General features: G+C 46.7%; 1 protein-coding gene across 7 annotated transcripts in view; it reads right to left on the bottom strand.

Moving 5' to 3' along the window:
• The window catches only part of GSE1 (Gse1 coiled-coil protein), a 228,486-nt gene that overhangs the window by 120,599 nt on the left and 90,420 nt on the right, over positions 1 to 17,467 (bottom strand). The window contains exon 1 of one of the 7 annotated variants that reach the window (XM_078784565.1): positions 2,028 to 2,153. The exons of the other annotated variants lie outside the window; for them this stretch is intronic. The gene's annotated coding sequence lies outside the window, so the exon portion shown is untranslated. Of the gene's footprint in view, positions 1 to 2,027; positions 2,154 to 17,467 lie in introns of those variants that run through there. 7 annotated transcript variants of the gene reach the window in all.

Raw genomic sequence — 17,467 nt, 5'->3', positions numbered from 1 at the left:
ATTCTGAAGCCAGCATTGAAAACACCGGTCTTGATAGTATGTGTTTCTGCCTTTATGCTTGTTCGGCAAAACAAAATGAGCTTAAAATGCAGAGGAAAGAAGGATATCTGCACAGAGCATTACCACGGATCAGGCAGTGTACAGGACAATGGTCACATGGATTTTAACCAGTTAATATTAGCACTCGTCATGGACAGTAATGTTTCTGTTTGAATGGAGTAAGAGACGGAGAGGGGGAGCAAGGGAGAGAGACGGAGAGCACTGACATTCAGACAGACAGATGGAGACGTACAGAAACCAGACACAAAGCTAGAGGTGCAGACGGAGACAAAGAGCATGAAAAAGACAGTGTCATAGCGTCCACCGAAGATGGGAATGGGCGCGACCCCACACCCCTTCCGCACAGACCCCCACCAAATACCAGGCATGTCAAACAGGCTGGGAGCTTGGAGATCAAGCAGCGAAGAACAGCGAAAAAGAAAAGGGGAGACTGAAGAAAAGAAGCCACAGAAGACCACTTTGAGCTCTCACTTGCACAGAAATGACAACATGAAAAGCATGAACTGCACTGTTAATCCAGATAAAGAACCTTACAGCCAAGGAAACCTAATTACTGTTCGGCATTTACGGACGGATTTTGCGTTTTGTTATCATTGACTGTCCTGAATCTGATTTCCATTATATGTCCGACTATCTGTCCGTCTTTGTCTCATACGAGGCTGCCAGACCTCTAAGCACAATGGGATGATACTCAGTTCTCCATCTAGGATAGATAATGACAAAAAAAACATTCCAAGAAGATATTGTAAGAAAGCCCAGACAAAATTGTTACCAATATATTGTCAAGTAATAAAAAATAAAGAATTGTCCTCGTATGAATACTAGATGAGCACATTAATGGCAACATTAGATAATCGCCAAACGTTTCTTGTCAAATCTGTGACCCGGACAGTTTAAGAGAGATCTCTGAAGGTGAAGAGTACCATGGACCAAGGAGAGAGTGGGAGAGAGGAAAGAGGAAGGGAGAAGGGGAGGAGGAGCAAAAGAGAGGGAGAGAGAGGGAGAGAGGGAGAGAGAGAGAGAGAGAGACAGAGACAGAGACAGAGAGAGAGAGAGAGAGAGAGAGAGAGAGAGAGAGAATGAAAAGACAAGGGTTGACGAGCAAAGCGTGTTTGGCAGGCTGGGACATGCTAGAGAGTTAGGTATAAATAGAGTGGAGTGGCCGGGTAGGGAAAGCGCCTTTGGCTAAGGAGGAGAGAAAGGATAGAGAGGAGAGAGAGCATAATCCTAGTGCTGAATCCAGCTTTATGGAAGACACACACACACACGTACACACACCAGATATATGAAAGGTAAGACACCACAATTCAAAGTTGTACATGCAGTGACAGAGACAGAATGGACATTACACAAGGGAGAGCGGGGAGACGAAATGTGGTTGATTACAAGTCATTAGCATCATTACTGAGACAGTGAAACGAAAGTGCCTCATTCGTAGGTCACCTGGCGACCGGTGTGGCGTGGTAGTGGGTCGAATCCACCTTGAGGACAACCACATCGTTACGAAGGTACGAAGGTACGAAGGTGGGTACTGGGTTTCAACATTCATACTGAGACCATCCTGGTCATTAAGTTATGACAATGACAATAGCAATGACAAAGGGGGAAAAAAAATCAAGAAGCAGCTGAAAGGAAGGGAGTGGTAGAGTCAGAGAATGGAGATACAGCAGGGGAAGAAAATCTGGATGAGCAAGATAGAGAAGAGGATGCGGAAAAAGACAGCGAAGATGGAGGCCAATGAAGCGAAAGAGAAGGAGAAAAGCAGGAAGAGAGGCACGTAAAGACAGATGCGTAACCACTGAAACACAGTCAAACAGGATGAAGCGTTTGCAGATAAAACAGAAAGACAATAAGACAAATGTGCATGCAGCGGCTAAGATGTTGACAATACGATAGTAACACAGAGAGATGGAGACGCTATTGTTGTGTCCTGTAGAAGAAAAAAAAACACACAGATGTCTGCCTACCTGGACAAACAAACTCGCTTGATTGCAGACAAAAACAGAAGCTTGTTCCTTGCCTGCCCTCTGCCGCCTTGCTTGAGCGCCACTTTTCCTATCGTCGCTGTCCCTCTCTTTCCTTTTTGCTTTCGCTTCCCTCTCTCTGTCGCTCTCTCTATCTCCTCCCTCTTTCTCTCTCTCTTTGCTCTCTCACCCCTCCTTCTCCTCCTCCCACTGGGACGCGCTGCGCCGGCGCCACTGGCAATAACCGCAATGAGCATGGGATGAGAATGAAGGGGGAGTGCGTGAGAGGGTGAAGAGATGGGGAGGGCTGCCTGTCGACAGAGACAGATGAGAGAGGGACAGAGAATGAGAGAGAGAGAGAGAGAACATAAGCAAGAGAGAAAAACACATCTTCAAAGACCCTAAACGGAAGTTAATGTGAGGTAAGGAATATCAAGATAAATGCAGCGAGAGCAAATAATATCTTCCTTATTTCTTCGACAAGTAAAATACGCAATGTGCAAAGGTATAAAAAAGAAAAAGTTATTATAATTGGTATTCCAAAATATATTCTAGCAAAGACAATATCCTCAATTGGAGAAATGCCCATTTCAATGAAGCAATTTCTCCGGCATTGGGGATTGAACATTGTAAAATGCATTGTTCTATAAACGTGTTGATTCCGCGGCATTGGTGAAAATAGAAATCACCATGGAATCTATAGCTAGTTTAAAGACCAGTTTGTTTGGCAGTTCTTCATTGTTCAATTATCATGGCCCAACAGTGTATTCTCGGGGTGCATAATCCCCCTTAAATGAGAACCTGCTCTCAAATGTTGTGTTTGTGTCCTTCCCCCTCTCTCCCCATCTTGTCTGCCGCTCCCCTTATTTTTTGTGTTTTGTGTGTCGGTTTGACTTTTTGTGTCATTAATGTTAGCTCTTTCACGAGCCTCGATCTTGTATACAAAAAAAAAAAAAAAAAACCTTGAACGTTTTTCAGGTGATATGAAAAAGAGGGCCTGAAAACAGCACAATCTAAATAGTCTTACAAGCATCCAGCCACAAGGAGAGAGAGAAAGAGAGGGGGCAGAAGGGATTGGGATAAAAAGTGGAGGGAAAAGAAAAGGGAAGGATGGAGAGGGCGAACGACGGGGAGGACAGACAGAGGCGAAGGGAGGAAGAAAGATAGCCGTATCTTTCAAAAATGTCATGAAGGAAAGCTGGTTTAAAAGTTCATACAGTATTTCTATGACCTCAACAAAAGCCTCTTTACAACCATATACTCGTCTTAGTCCAGACAATTACATTGCGTCACTGATCAGAATTCCCTTGGTGCAAACCATACGAGACCTGACCCCCGCTGCCATGCCAGCATAGAAAGCTGCATGACGAATAGGATAAGGCAGTATTCTGCTTCAAAAATGTAATTCTAACTTCAACTTTCATAGAATTCTTAATCTCTTGTAAAACTTAGGGTGAAATAAAAGAAGAGTACTCACAACATACAGTAAAGGAAGAGTTGTGCAAGTGAAACGTACCGAAAGGAAATGAAGTTGTAAAAGTAGAGAGTGAGAAAGGTGACAAATGGCAAGACACTACAAGGTGACTACACATGTCGGACTTGGAGAGTAGAGACTGAGAAAGCTTTACGGTAGCGAGTTAAGCGGTTATAGGAGAAACTTAAAATGCTTGATCAACGCAAAACGAGACAATGAGGCATTGTAATGGCAAACTAACCGAAGTTCTCAACAGGGTGGGAACCCACATCATGGTGCACAATCCAAAGGTTTGTGTGCATTAGTGACACGGGGCTAGCAAAGGTGAGATAACCATCAGTCTTAAACAATCATCTTGGTTTTATTAACAAGATGAAATGATTCATACAAGACAACAGCTAGCTCTAAATCTCAATGTAATTAAAATAGATCAAATGATATGAGTAATGACAAGTGGAGAGGTTCCACATGACATCACCAAATATTACTACCAAAAAGGGTAGTGTTACGTGTACAATCATCATGCATTATCACATGTATGTATACAAAATTATATGTATATATATATATATATATATATACAGTATATATATATATACAGTATATATATATATATATATATATATATATACATATACATATATATATATATATATATATATATATATATATATATTGTTACCGATCGCGGTTAGATGTTATTGACCGAGCGGTGGTTTAGAACCGCGACCTAACAAACTCACCCGATTCCACCCGAACTTTGGCCGTATCGCACCGTAGCTGCCCAATGGGGAAAAGACAAAGGCGACGAATGCAAAGAGGAAAAAGAAGGCAAAGAAAGGTTTGGAAATACGACTGAATTTATTGGCTATTTACACACAAGCAAAAAGAAAGCAATCAAGGTTTATTCACAACACATAAGACGCAGGTGACACAGGGAAAATACTAGCTTATACAGACTTAATTAACCCAGGACAGAACAAACAAAAGACGGACTCACGCGGGGAATTGCAGGAGGTGGATGGCTGGAGGTGAACGCTTGGTGGAGCCAACGCGGAGCTTGGTGGAGCTGAACGCTTGGTGGAGCCAACGCGGAGCTTGGTGGAGCTGAACGCTTGGTGGAGCCAACGCGGAGCTTGGTGGAGCTGAACGCTTGGTGGAGCCAACGCGGAGCTTGGTGGAGCTGAACGCTTGGTGGAGCCAACGCGGAGCTTGGTGGAGCTGAACGCTTGGTGGAGCCAACGCGGAGCTTGGTGGAGCTGAACGCTTGGTGGAGCCAACGCGGAGCTTGGTGGAGCTGAACGCTTGGTGGAGCTGAGCGCTTGGTGGAGCCAACGCGGAGCTTGGTGGAGCCAACGCGGAGCTTGGTGGAGCTGAACGCGGAGCTTGGTGGAGCTGAACGCTTGGTGGAGCCAACGCGGAGCTTGGTGGAGCTAACGCGGAGCTTGGGGGATTGGTGTGACGGGTTCTCTCTCCTTCCTTAGTCCCACCCAGTCCAACAACTTCCTCTCGTGCTTCAGGACTCTTTCTCTTTCTTTCTTGGTCCCTCGCTCTTTACCACCGACTCCTCACCGCAACCAACGCAACCACTTGACCACCACCTCTACTGACTGACTCTTCACCACTCTGCACTTGACGACCGACTCCCAACCAACTCAGACCAACTCAAAGTCCAACTCCAGGCCTTTCTGTCTTCTGCTCTCCTCTGTAAAAACGCATCTCTCTCTTCTTCTCTTCTCTTCTCATCTCATGCTCATCTCCAAGGCCTCTCTCTTAAAGCAGTCCCTTACAGTCGCTTTTATCACCTCTAGCGAAATCAAGCCGCCGACTCCGAGAGCACGCCTACCGGGTCACTCACCGCGGCCCTGGTTGGTCGCGCGACCCTCGGGCTCCGCCCCGGACGACGACGGGCGTGTCTCCACCTCTGACGAGGTGGAGACACGCCTTTCTTCCCCAACCCTGCCTCGTGGCCAATGGCGGCAATTGGATCGGAGGGGAGGTAATATGGGCAATCGAGGCTTTTGGGGATGGGAAGGAAAGGGGGTCTATTCTCTTTCACTGGTGCAATGGAGTACTTTTAATTAATGGGAGACACAGCCTTATCCTAAAACACAGAATAAGAGATAACTATCAAAAGAAAAGATATATCGTGACCTACATGTATGTTTTTCTATGGACTAACTACGGGAACGCCCTTTGACCTTTATACAACCACAACGGAGGGAGGAGGGGTGATATTTTACAACAACCTTTTACAACAACCTTTTACAACATTTTACCACCACCACAAAATAAAAAAAAACATTCTCATATTCACAACACTGCACCCTCCTCCCCTTAGGCACGTCCCGGGCCTATTACTTTTACCTTAGTGTGGCATGTAGGTGTAGTTCCCTCTACTTTTAGCCTGACCCTGAGTGCGACAGTTTTAAAACATAAATAAATGTGTCCCGCTGCTCCATTGCACCCTGCCTAACAGACTTACGCCCACAGTTAACCGAATTGCGGAATGGTCTTCAAACTATACACTGACGGTGGGAAGCATTATTTACACTGACGCTATTTTTATTTACAAAACTAACCCAGGACCTGTAATTGTTCTTTCTGGGGGGAGGACAGTCTGCTCTGCATCAATGCACCATGAAAGCACCTATAACGCACCAACACACCCTCAAGCACCAATCAGTGCAGTCACCACTGTTCATCAATAAAATAAATCCAACAAACCCAAACCCTGCAGGTGATCTCTTGCTCTTCGGCTCCCTCTGCTGGTTATTATTATTTCTTCCAGTTGTTGTCATTTTCTTTGCTTTGCTTACTGGCGGCCTATTTTCAATAAAACTTGCACCCAATGTGTCCTTTTTATTTATTTATGGCCCACCAGGCCGACTATGTGTATGGTTCACCTGTGGGGCATTGGTGCCCTGTGGCCAAGGTCCGCCAGCAAGATTTCTGGCCCTCATGGCCGGTTCCAGCAGAGGGGCCATGCCCCAACCCATGGGGTCCATAAGTGGTGCTCGGCCACTGACATGTGGTCCATAATGTGGTGCATCGATGCAGACAGCTGGTTCTGGGAATTTCGGGCGCACAATGGCCGACCCACGCACGCTCCCCTCGGCGCCCAACGGCGCTCAGGTCCTCATGTGGGAGACAAAAAGGGGGGACAAGACAGATGAGCGAGGGGTAAGGTCTCAAGGGTACACATCAAAAAGGCAATGCAAGGCGAAATGCGTACGGAGGGCGAAGTGAGAAAGCTCGTCCCTACCGTACGTCACCCCCCCGTTACCTAGCCCACCCTTGCCCTTACCCCCTATGTACAAAACCTACACATTACCAATTCGTCACTACTGTCACGTCTTCCCCATATTTCCCCTATATCAAATTCGTCACCACAATCCCTCTACTTCAAAAATTTGCCATCATCAATTCATCATCAATCCTCATAAGGAGGCAGAGATGGAACATCAAAGCACAATGTCACACCCACGTCATGATGTGTCTCACATTCCAAACATTTGCACAATAAAAAATAATAAAACATGGCATGGTGTGGAGTACCTGTCACCTCAGGTGAGTGGATGCAGATGGTGCGAGGAGATCCTTCATCCTACCTATCCTCTAAATGACTTTAACACACTTTACACTACCCGGGGTCTTTCTCCGGCCAAACCATTGGCCCTCTTACACTATGGGTTCTAAAAACCAATTCCCATTGGCCAAACTGTGGTGCTTTTCAATTTGGGGTCTCACTCCCCCGATTCATCTCCCGGTGCCCTCGCACAATTTCTGGGCCGCGACGTGTAGCTCTCCCAACAGGTCTACCCACCTGCACACCTCCACCACTGTAGTTGCCACCCGAGCTTACCTAGCTCCTCACCCTAACCTATCTAACTGGGGGCAGCCCCTCTCCTGGCTCTGTCACCCCATGGTGCCCTCTGGCACTGGGCTACCCGGGTCCGTCCTCCGGATCCTCGGGCCCCATCCACAACAACTACTACCGGCTCCCAGAGCCCACCTGCGGCCTCACCTGGCCGACATCCTCACAGTGGTGGAGTGCCCAAACCAACTACACACACTAACAGGCTACACGCCCAGCCATTTCCACAACACTAATGCACCCATCCAAAGACCATTCTTCCACTCGCACCACAGATGCCAATATCCAACCACAATTTACCTACACCCTCTACCTAACACTTACACTACCCGCCCCGGGTATCCGTGATGGGGGTCCACTCTTCCCCCATTCACACCTTTGCACCATCCACTCCACTCCACAATTTCCACCATTCTCACTCCACTACCATCCATTCCACTACTCCATACCATTTATTCCATACAACCACATACACCTGTTGTTGCACACCTGTGCAATCATACCTGGTGCCACCTGCACCCTCCTTTCTTCCTGGACCATTTGGCCAACACAACACGCAATCACCACTACTCCCTCATACACTGCTCCACACACCTGTTCAGTTGCACACCTGTGCAATCACACCTGTTCCATTCTCACCTGTTCAATCCTCACACACACGGCATCATCTCAGCTAACTACTCCCCTCTGAAACTTGCGCTTCCCAGTCGTCCCTTTAAACTATTGCGCTCCCACGTCATTATCATCCATACTAATCTACCTGTGTCCCCACTACAGGTATCAGTCACTAACTAATCTTAACGTCACCTAAGGTCATCTTCTCTAGATCCCTACACACCATATCCTAACCCACCCGGGCTAGTTTTCACTGCCATACACCCCATAAGCTATTGCTCCTTTGCCCCCCCCTGTGAGGGATGGTGGATTTGCCATCCCACCACATCGGGGGTCTCTCACTACTAATTTCGCTCGTCCAAATCCAACAATTCAAAAATTTTCCATTTGCCGCCAATTCTATTCACTTTTCTAAATTTCGTTTCAAATCACTACTATCACTATCACCATCACCCGTCTACTTATTACATCCTCTCGGTGCGCCAATTCACATCACCCGTCTACTTATTACATCCTCTCGGTGCGCCAATTCACATCTACAGCCCGGCTTCGTACAGCCGAGCAATGAACGCGGGTCGTTTTTTGCCTGCAGGTTGAATCCGTCCGGCTTTCGGTTCAAGGGAGGTGGTTTGGTTGGACCGAGGCTCCACGCACCATCTCGGCGCGGCACCTTGCGGTCCCGGGCCCGATGGCTCAATCTCCCCCGGTCGGAACCCCGTCCCCACGAGGGGGCACCGTTCCGCCTCCTCCCACTCGCCCTCGAACCGGACCGGTCGCCTCGCCCGGCAAAGCCCGGACTCGACCGTGCGGGGCGGGGCCAAGCCCGAATCGGCAACGACGCTTCGAAGAGAAGCGACGCAGCATCGATCCGCGCCGGGCCTCGCACCCAACAAAGCACCCCACGCCCCGAGTGCTCGCATCGGCTATCCGTCGCCCTAACCGCTAACCTGGTTACCATCGATGCTTTACTTGCATGCCTACAAGCATACGCTACCCCTTTCACCCTCACAAAACCTGGCGTTCCAACGCCGTCCGTACATTCCACCAACGCTCTCCCTGTTACACACCATACCTCTCGCGCACACTCTCCCGTTACACCCTCTGTAACACTCACCACAGACGTACACTTTCTCGTTACATCCTCTGTAACACTCACCACAGGTGTACACTCTCTCGTTACTTCCTCCGTAACACTCACCACAGGTGTACACTCTCTCGTTACTTCCTCCGTAACACTCACCACAGGTGTACACTCTCTCGTTACTTCCTCCGTAACACTCACCACAGGTGTACACTCTCTCGTTACTTCCTCTGTAACACTCACCACAGGTGTACACTCTCTCGTTACTTCCTCCGTAACACTCACCACAGACGTACACTTTCTCGTTACATCCTCTGTAACACTCACCACAGGTGTACACTCTCTCGTTACTTCCTCCGTAACACTCACCACAGGTGTACACTCTCTCGTTACTTCCTCCGTAACACTCACCACAGGTGTACACTCTCTCGTTACTTCCTCCGTAACACTCACCACAGGTGTACACTCTCTCGTTACTTCCTCTGTAACACTCACCACAGGTGTACACTCTCTCGTTACTCCCTCCGTAACACTCACCACAGGTGTACACTCTCTCGTTACTTCCTCCGTAACACTCACCACAGGTGTACACTCTCTCGTTACTTCCTCCGTAACACTCACCACAGACGTACACTTTCTCGTTACATCCTCTGTAACACTCACCACAGGTGTACACTCTCTCGTTACTTCCTCCGTAACACTCACCACAGGTGTACACTCTCTCGTTACTTCCTCCGTAACACTCACCACAGGTGTACACTCTCTCGTTACTTCCTCCGTAACACTCACCACAGGTGTACACTCTCTCGTTACTTCCTCCGTAACACTCACCACAGACGTACACTTTCTCGTTACATCCTCTGTAACACTCACCACAGGTGTACACTCTCTCGTTACTTCCTCCGTAACACTCACCACAGGTGTACACTCTCTCGTTACTTCCTCCGTAACACTCACCACAGGTGTACACTTTCTCCTCACACACCCCATGGTCGGACATTCTCGCACACCTCTTTTTTCGCACACCTGTCCTGTCACACACCTCACCAACGGCCTTTCACGAACACCCGGATCCAAACCAATCCCCAAGCCAACTGAATCTCCTCTCACATCATGTACATTGCCACTCACCTCCGTACCTCGTCGCACCTCCTCTGCCACCTGCAAACTTTTTATTTGGTTAGTGAGCATCACATCATGATTTGAACACAGACTTTGTACATTATCCATTTCTCCCTGCAATTCCCGGGCTACCTCCGTCATCTCTTCAATTTCAATGCCCACTTCTGCTTTTTCTTTATTCTCCTCGGCGACCGTTGGCTTTAATAAAATTCCCTCTACCTCATCGGTCGCCGGCTTTTCAAAACCCCGTGTCGCGATTCCTACCCCCGTCATTGTACCCGTGCTTTCCTCCGCTTCGCTCAACCAGCGCTTTTCGACTCGCGTTACCTCCTCGTGCACCCCTGGGACCCTTTCGCCCAACTTGCGGTCTCTGTCCCTCTGCTCCCGTGCCTCTCTATCGGCCCTCATTCCGTTCGTTGTTGCTTCAATTTGGTTTCTCAATTTGTTCGTTATTGCTTCCATTTGGTTTCCCATTACCCCCATTTGGCCCTCTAATCGCTCACCCTGAGCATCCATTTTTGCTTCTAGCCCCATATATGCCATTAGTATGGTTGCATTAATCTGCGCCATGAGGTCCCGCACATCAATTCCCGCTATTTGCGCAGCGGGCGCGGCTACCCCGCGCTCGTGCGAGCCGCCCCTTTGTGCGTCTGATACCACGTGCGCGAGAGCGCCATTTTGCGCGTCTGACACCCCCTCAACCGCCTCCTCATTGCTCCCCTCCATTTGATCCTGGGTTACTTCTAACCCCTCTATCTCTCCCACCGGCATCCCGTCGCCTTGAACAGCCATGGCGCGATTTCAAAATTCGGGTTTTACTTTATAAAACAAAAGAAATTTCGGTACTTTATAATTTTGAGCGCGTGAAGCGCGCTCCGGATCGATCTCACTCCCCGACACCAATTGTTACGGTAATAACACAATTGGTGTTCCAAAATTTGGGCCTAACAAATTTAGTCCCAGGTCCGAATCCCACCTCCTGACTACCAATTGTTACCGATCGCGGTTAGATGTTATTGACCGAGCGGTGGTTTAGAACCGCGACCTAACAAACTCACCCGATTCCACCCGAACTTTGGCCGTATCGCACCGTAGCTGCCCAATGGGGAAAAGACAAAGGCGACGAATGCAAAGAGGAAAAAGAAGGCAAAGAAAGGTTTGGAAATACGACTGAATTTATTGGCTATTTACACACAAGCAAAAAGAAAGCAATCAAGGTTTATTCACAACACATAAGACGCAGGTGACACAGGGAAAATACTAGCTTATACAGACTTAATTAACCCAGGACAGAACAAACAAAAGACGGACTCACGCGGGGAATTGCAGGAGGTGGATGGCTGGAGGTGAACGCTTGGTGGAGCCAACGCGGAGCTTGGTGGAGCTGAACGCTTGGTGGAGCCAACGCGGAGCTTGGTGGAGCTGAACGCTTGGTGGAGCCAACGCGGAGCTTGGTGGAGCTGAACGCTTGGTGGAGCCAACGCGGAGCTTGGTGGAGCTGAACGCTTGGTGGAGCCAACGCGGAGCTTGGTGGAGCTGAACGCTTGGTGGAGCCAACGCGGAGCTTGGTGGAGCTGAACGCTTGGTGGAGCCAACGCGGAGCTTGGTGGAGCTGAACGCTTGGTGGAGCTGAGCGCTTGGTGGAGCCAACGCGGAGCTTGGTGGAGCCAACGCGGAGCTTGGTGGAGCTGAACGCGGAGCTTGGTGGAGCTGAACGCTTGGTGGAGCCAACGCGGAGCTTGGTGGAGCTAACGCGGAGCTTGGGGGATTGGTGTGACGGGTTCTCTCTCCTTCCTTAGTCCCACCCAGTCCAACAACTTCCTCTCGTGCTTCAGGACTCTTTCTCTTTCTTTCTTGGTCCCTCGCTCTTTACCACCGACTCCTCACCGCAACCAACGCAACCACTTGACCACCACCTCTACTGACTGACTCTTCACCACTCTGCACTTGACGACCGACTCCCAACCAACTCAGACCAACTCAAAGTCCAACTCCAGGCCTTTCTGTCTTCTGCTCTCCTCTGTAAAAACGCATCTCTCTCTTCTTCTCTTCTCTTCTCATCTCATGCTCATCTCCAAGGCCTCTCTCTTAAAGCAGTCCCTTACAGTCGCTTTTATCACCTCTAGCGAAATCAAGCCGCCGACTCCGAGAGCACGCCTACCGGGTCACTCACCGCGGCCCTGGTTGGTCGCGCGACCCTCGGGCTCCGCCCCGGACGACGACGGGCGGGCGCGCCCCTCCCCTCCTCTGACGAGGTGGAGACACGCCTTTCTTCCCCAACCCTGCCTCGTGGCCAATGGCGGCAATTGGATCGGAGGGGAGGTAATATGGGCAATCGAGGCTTTTGGGGATGGGAAGGAAAGGGGGTCTATTCTCTTTCACTGGTGCAATGGAGTACTTTTAATTAATGGGAGACACAGCCTTATCCTAAAACACAGAATAAGAGATAACTATCAAAAGAAAAGATATATCGTGACCTACATGTATGTTTTTCTATGGACTAACTACGGGAACGCCCTTTGACCTTTATACAACCACAACGGAGGGAGGAGGGGTGATATTTTACAACAACCTTTTACAACAACCTTTTACAACATTTTACCACCACCACAAAATAAAAAAAAACATTCTCATATTCACAACAATATATATATATATATATATATATATATATATGCAGTCGTGGCCAAAAATATTGGCACCCTTGCACTGATTTCAAATCATGCACCATTTCGTCCAGAGAATTCTTTAAATTAAAAAAACCTTTTGGTATCCACATTTGTATTTCTTTGGTTTGCAGTGGAACAAAACAAAAAAAGCTGAAAAAAATACGAAATCTTTTGTTTCATTCTGCTGTTTTGTATCAATTTGTGTACCGCACCGCAATGAGCATGGAGAAAAGAAAGAAAACCAGAGAATTGTCTGAGGAGGTCAGACACAAGATTGTAGCCAAGCATGGACAATCTCAAGGGTGCAAGTCCATCTTCAGAGACCTTGATGTTCCTGTGTCCACTGTACGCAATGTTATCGGGAAGTTTAAGGCCCATGGCACTGTAACCAACCTCCCTGGACGTGGCTGCAAGATAAAAACGTAATCGAAGATTGCAGCGAAGAATTGTTCGAATGGTGGATAAAGCACCTCAATCAACTGCCAAACAGATTCAAGCTGACCTTCAGACACAAGGTACGACAGTTTGAACTCGCACCATCCGTGGCCAACTCAATGAAAGGGGGTTCTATGGGAGGAAACCCGGGAGGACCCCACTGCTGAGAGAGAGAGACAAAAGAAAGCCCGACTGGAGTTTTCCAAAACACACCTGAACAAGTCAAAATCCTTCTGGGTGAATGTCCTGTGGACAGATGAGACCAAATTAGAGCTTTTTGGTGAGGCACATCATCTCTATATTTACAGAAAACAAAATGAAGCTTTCAAAGAAAAGAACACCTTCCCTACAGTCAAACTTGGAGGAGGTTCAGTGATGTTTTGGGGTTGCTGTGCTGTCTCTGGCACTGGGTGTCTTGAATGTGTGCATGGCATCATGACATCAGGAGATTACCAAGGCATTTTGGAGTGCAATGTTCAACCCAGTGTCAGAAAGCTGGGTCTCCGTCAAAGGTCATGGGTTTTGCAGCAGGACAATGACCCCAAACACACTTCATAAAGCACCCAGGAATGGTTCAAGACAAAACACTGGACTGTTCTGTAGTGGCCGGCATTGAGTCCAGATCGAAATCCCATTGAACACCTGTGGGAAGATCTGAAAACAGCAGATGGGAGAAGGAACCCTTCAAATCCGGGAGAACTGGAGCAGTTTGCACAAGAAGAGTGGGCCAAACTGCCAGTAGAGAGGTGTAGGAAGCTCATTCATGGCTATAGGAAGCCCTTGACTGCAGTTATTTTGTCCAAAGGCTGTGCTACCAAATATTAAGTCTTGGGTGTCAATAATTTTTTCATTGCCATTTCTTTTTATTTTCTGATTTTAAAGGATATATCAAGTTCTGAATCAAAAACAAAGGTTCTGTAATATTAACAGTGAAATAAAGAATTGTGGAGACCCAATACTTTTGTCAATTTCAACTTATTTTTTCGAGAACATTGTGAGTTATTTGAAAAAAGTGCAAGTGTGCCAATATTTTTGGCCAAGACTGTACATCTATATGTATGTATATATATGTATGTATATATATATATATATATATATATATATATATATATATATATATATATATATAGATATATATATATATTCCCTGCAAAAAAAGAAACGCAAAACTGCAAAAAAAGAAACGCAAAAGTGATTTTAGATGTATATTTTATATATCATATCAATAATCAACAGATGGTAATCGATTGTTCAAAATTGGCACACATCATTATCATTGACCCAGGTTCCATATGGCACATATGGAACAGTAGATTTTCAAGGTGAAGGTCATCTGTGCTCAATATCTTGTATGGCCACCATTAGAGTCCAAAACTGACTGGCATCGTCGTCCCATGGAAGCAATCAGATCCCGAATTGTGGCCTGGTGGATGTTCACCCACTCTGCCTGCAGTGCTTGTGCCAACTGTCGGAGGTTCTGTGGTTGTTGCTGACATGCTCGCAGTCGTTGATCCAGTGCATCCCATCAATGTTCGTTTGGGTTTAAATCTGGAGACCTGGAGGACCATGGCAGGACCTGAATGTTGTGATTCCTCAAAAAGGCTGTTGTCAGTCTTGCCGTGTGAGGTCGGGTGTTGTCTTGTTGGAAAATGACGTTCGCTTGTTGCATAATGGGAAGGACGTGTGGCCGAAGAATCTCATCCGTGAGTCGTGGCATGTTTTCGCTGTTCACTTGCTGTAAGATTGTGATGGCATGCAAATGAAAACCCAACGTTTTTATAGCCCCACAAGTGATGTTGCACGTGTATGTCATGTTGGTGTGTTTCGGCACCAGGCTCTCACGTGGTTGTGTTTTTGCGATTGTTCCATCTTTTCGCCAAATTTCTGCAGTACCTCATTCTTTCCACAGAAATCAATCCCAATCCATGCAGAAATGACCAATTCATTTTTGGTATTAATTTTGTATGGATATCGGCAACACTCTGTCAGATATTTACGATTTTACTACTTATGCGTTTCTTTTTTTGCAGTGTATATATATATATATATATAAATATACAGTCAACCCTCATTAATCTGGACTACTTTGTTCCCAGCACCCAATGTCGGATGAAAGAGATTGTCGGATAAACAACTTTGCGACTTCGAGGGATAAAATGAATGGTGGAAATCTGTTCCTGGATGTTTTGGTCATAGCAAGATTTCTGGATTCAACAGGTCAGATTAACGAGGGTTGCCTGTATATATATATAATGTGTGTGTGTATCTATGCAGTATATATAAATATATATGACTGTCAGGATGGCCAAGACCCTAGAGGTACGCACACTTGCATCTAAGCTGTGTAGCTTGGATTTGAATCCTGACGCAGCTATAAACTGTCATTTCAGTGTTTCACAATCAGAGTGATTCATCAATGTGTGCCATCCCTCAGATTGACGTTAAACTGGGTGTCCCCTCTGCCGGCAGTAGCTGGCATGCGTTAAAGATTCCCAGGGTGTCCTACGCGAAGATTGGGTGAGCTATCGTCACCGGCACCATGTCCAACTTCCAAATTCCTGCCCTAACGACTGCTGGGAACGCAATGGCAAACCACCCAGTATTACCCTTGCCAATAAACCGCTTCAGTAGACACACACGCTCTCTAACGGACTATGGTACATCAGAATCAGGATATATACCGTATATATCAAAACCACATTTGGTCAGGACTGCTTCTGCCTGAAAGTTTTAACACAACAAATACCTGCTAGTTAATATTAAACTACATGCAAGGTCATTAAAATCGAAAAACAACATGAATGCTCAGGTGGGAAAACCACAAAAACCCTTAATGAGGGACGCAGAAGGAAAAAGAGGGGAGAAATAAAAGTCGTAATAAAACGAGGAAGTTAGGAAACAAACAAAGATAAAATAAAAAAGTTTTATTTTTCTAAAGGACAAAGGTAGAAAAGGCGGCCAGCAAAAACAAAGGTATTTCCCAGAATGTGAATATCATTAACATAATGATGGACAGGAAGAGGGAATTAGAATGTAACTGAACGCAAAGCAAGAAGGTGAACAAAAGTATGAGTGGAAATAATGGCAGCTGTATCCAATAACTGGTTTTTATCCAATATTATCTTAAAATATTGTCTAATAATTAATTATCCAATAACTGGTGACCAAATTTTGTGTAAAACATTTAAAGTGACCATTAATGGTGAAAAGTGTAAAACCGAGGTGGGGGAAGTGTGAGGGTGCAGCACGGGCCACGTATTGACCATGACCACGCTAAGATGCTGGATTCACCAAACAGATGGTGGCGACTACTGACTGCACCTGTCGGGAAGAAACGAAACAACTGCTTGTGCATATTCTGAGTTAACCTCAAGGTGCTTTCACTTCTATGACTCGTTGCACCCTCTGCCGATAGTTTTAGGAATTAGCAACCAGAGTGGAAATGAAAGAAAACGCACATAATTTTACCTGCCAGGTGAACTACAAGGATTGATCAATGAGTCCATGGCCAAGCATAAATATAAGCTTAAAATAAATAAATGAAGGCGATTTTTCAGCAGAAAGCTCTTACTGTGCATTTTTTGAAAGCACTTTCTCGAAAAATTCAGGTAAAAACATCTTTTCTCTTTAATGTAGCACAAGAAAAGGCAGTCCATCTCACCTGTGCTAAGTCTCCTTCCAGCAGTCTTGTACAAAGCAGTACTCCCTAATGTGCGTAGCGTAACACATGGTGGTGGTAGGTGATGGGAAGACAGGAAAGAGACGGGGAGGTCGGGGACTTGAAGGTGGGAATGAGAAGGGGAAGTGGAATAGTGAGGGGGAAAGGAAGTACAGAGAGGAGGTGCACAACATGCTCAAAACAATGTAGGAGGGACAACGGTTTGATTCTATTCGGACAATTGCGCGATTGCTCACTTAACACACTTGATACGTTCACACTTTGGAGGACCCAAACTTATAAGAACCAGAGCATTTCAATATCCCATCAACACAGGACAACGCCCACACAAACACAACTAGAAAAACCCGTTCAAGACTCCAACACAAGAAAAATGTTTTCCATGTCAGATATGGACTTTTTACATGGAGGCCCAGAAAATCATTGTTCACCTATCCTATTGTCTATGACCAGAATTGTATAGGGTGTCCATGAAGTGTAACTTTCAACTT

Source organism: Myxine glutinosa, chromosome 9, assembly GCF_964187855.1.
Source record: "Myxine glutinosa chromosome 9, kmMyxGlut1.1, whole genome shotgun sequence".
NCBI classification, from domain to species: domain Eukaryota; kingdom Metazoa; phylum Chordata; class Myxini; order Myxiniformes; family Myxinidae; genus Myxine; species Myxine glutinosa.
The sequence above is the reverse complement of the archived record's forward strand: the minus strand, read 5'-3'. Positions and strand labels throughout refer to the sequence as shown.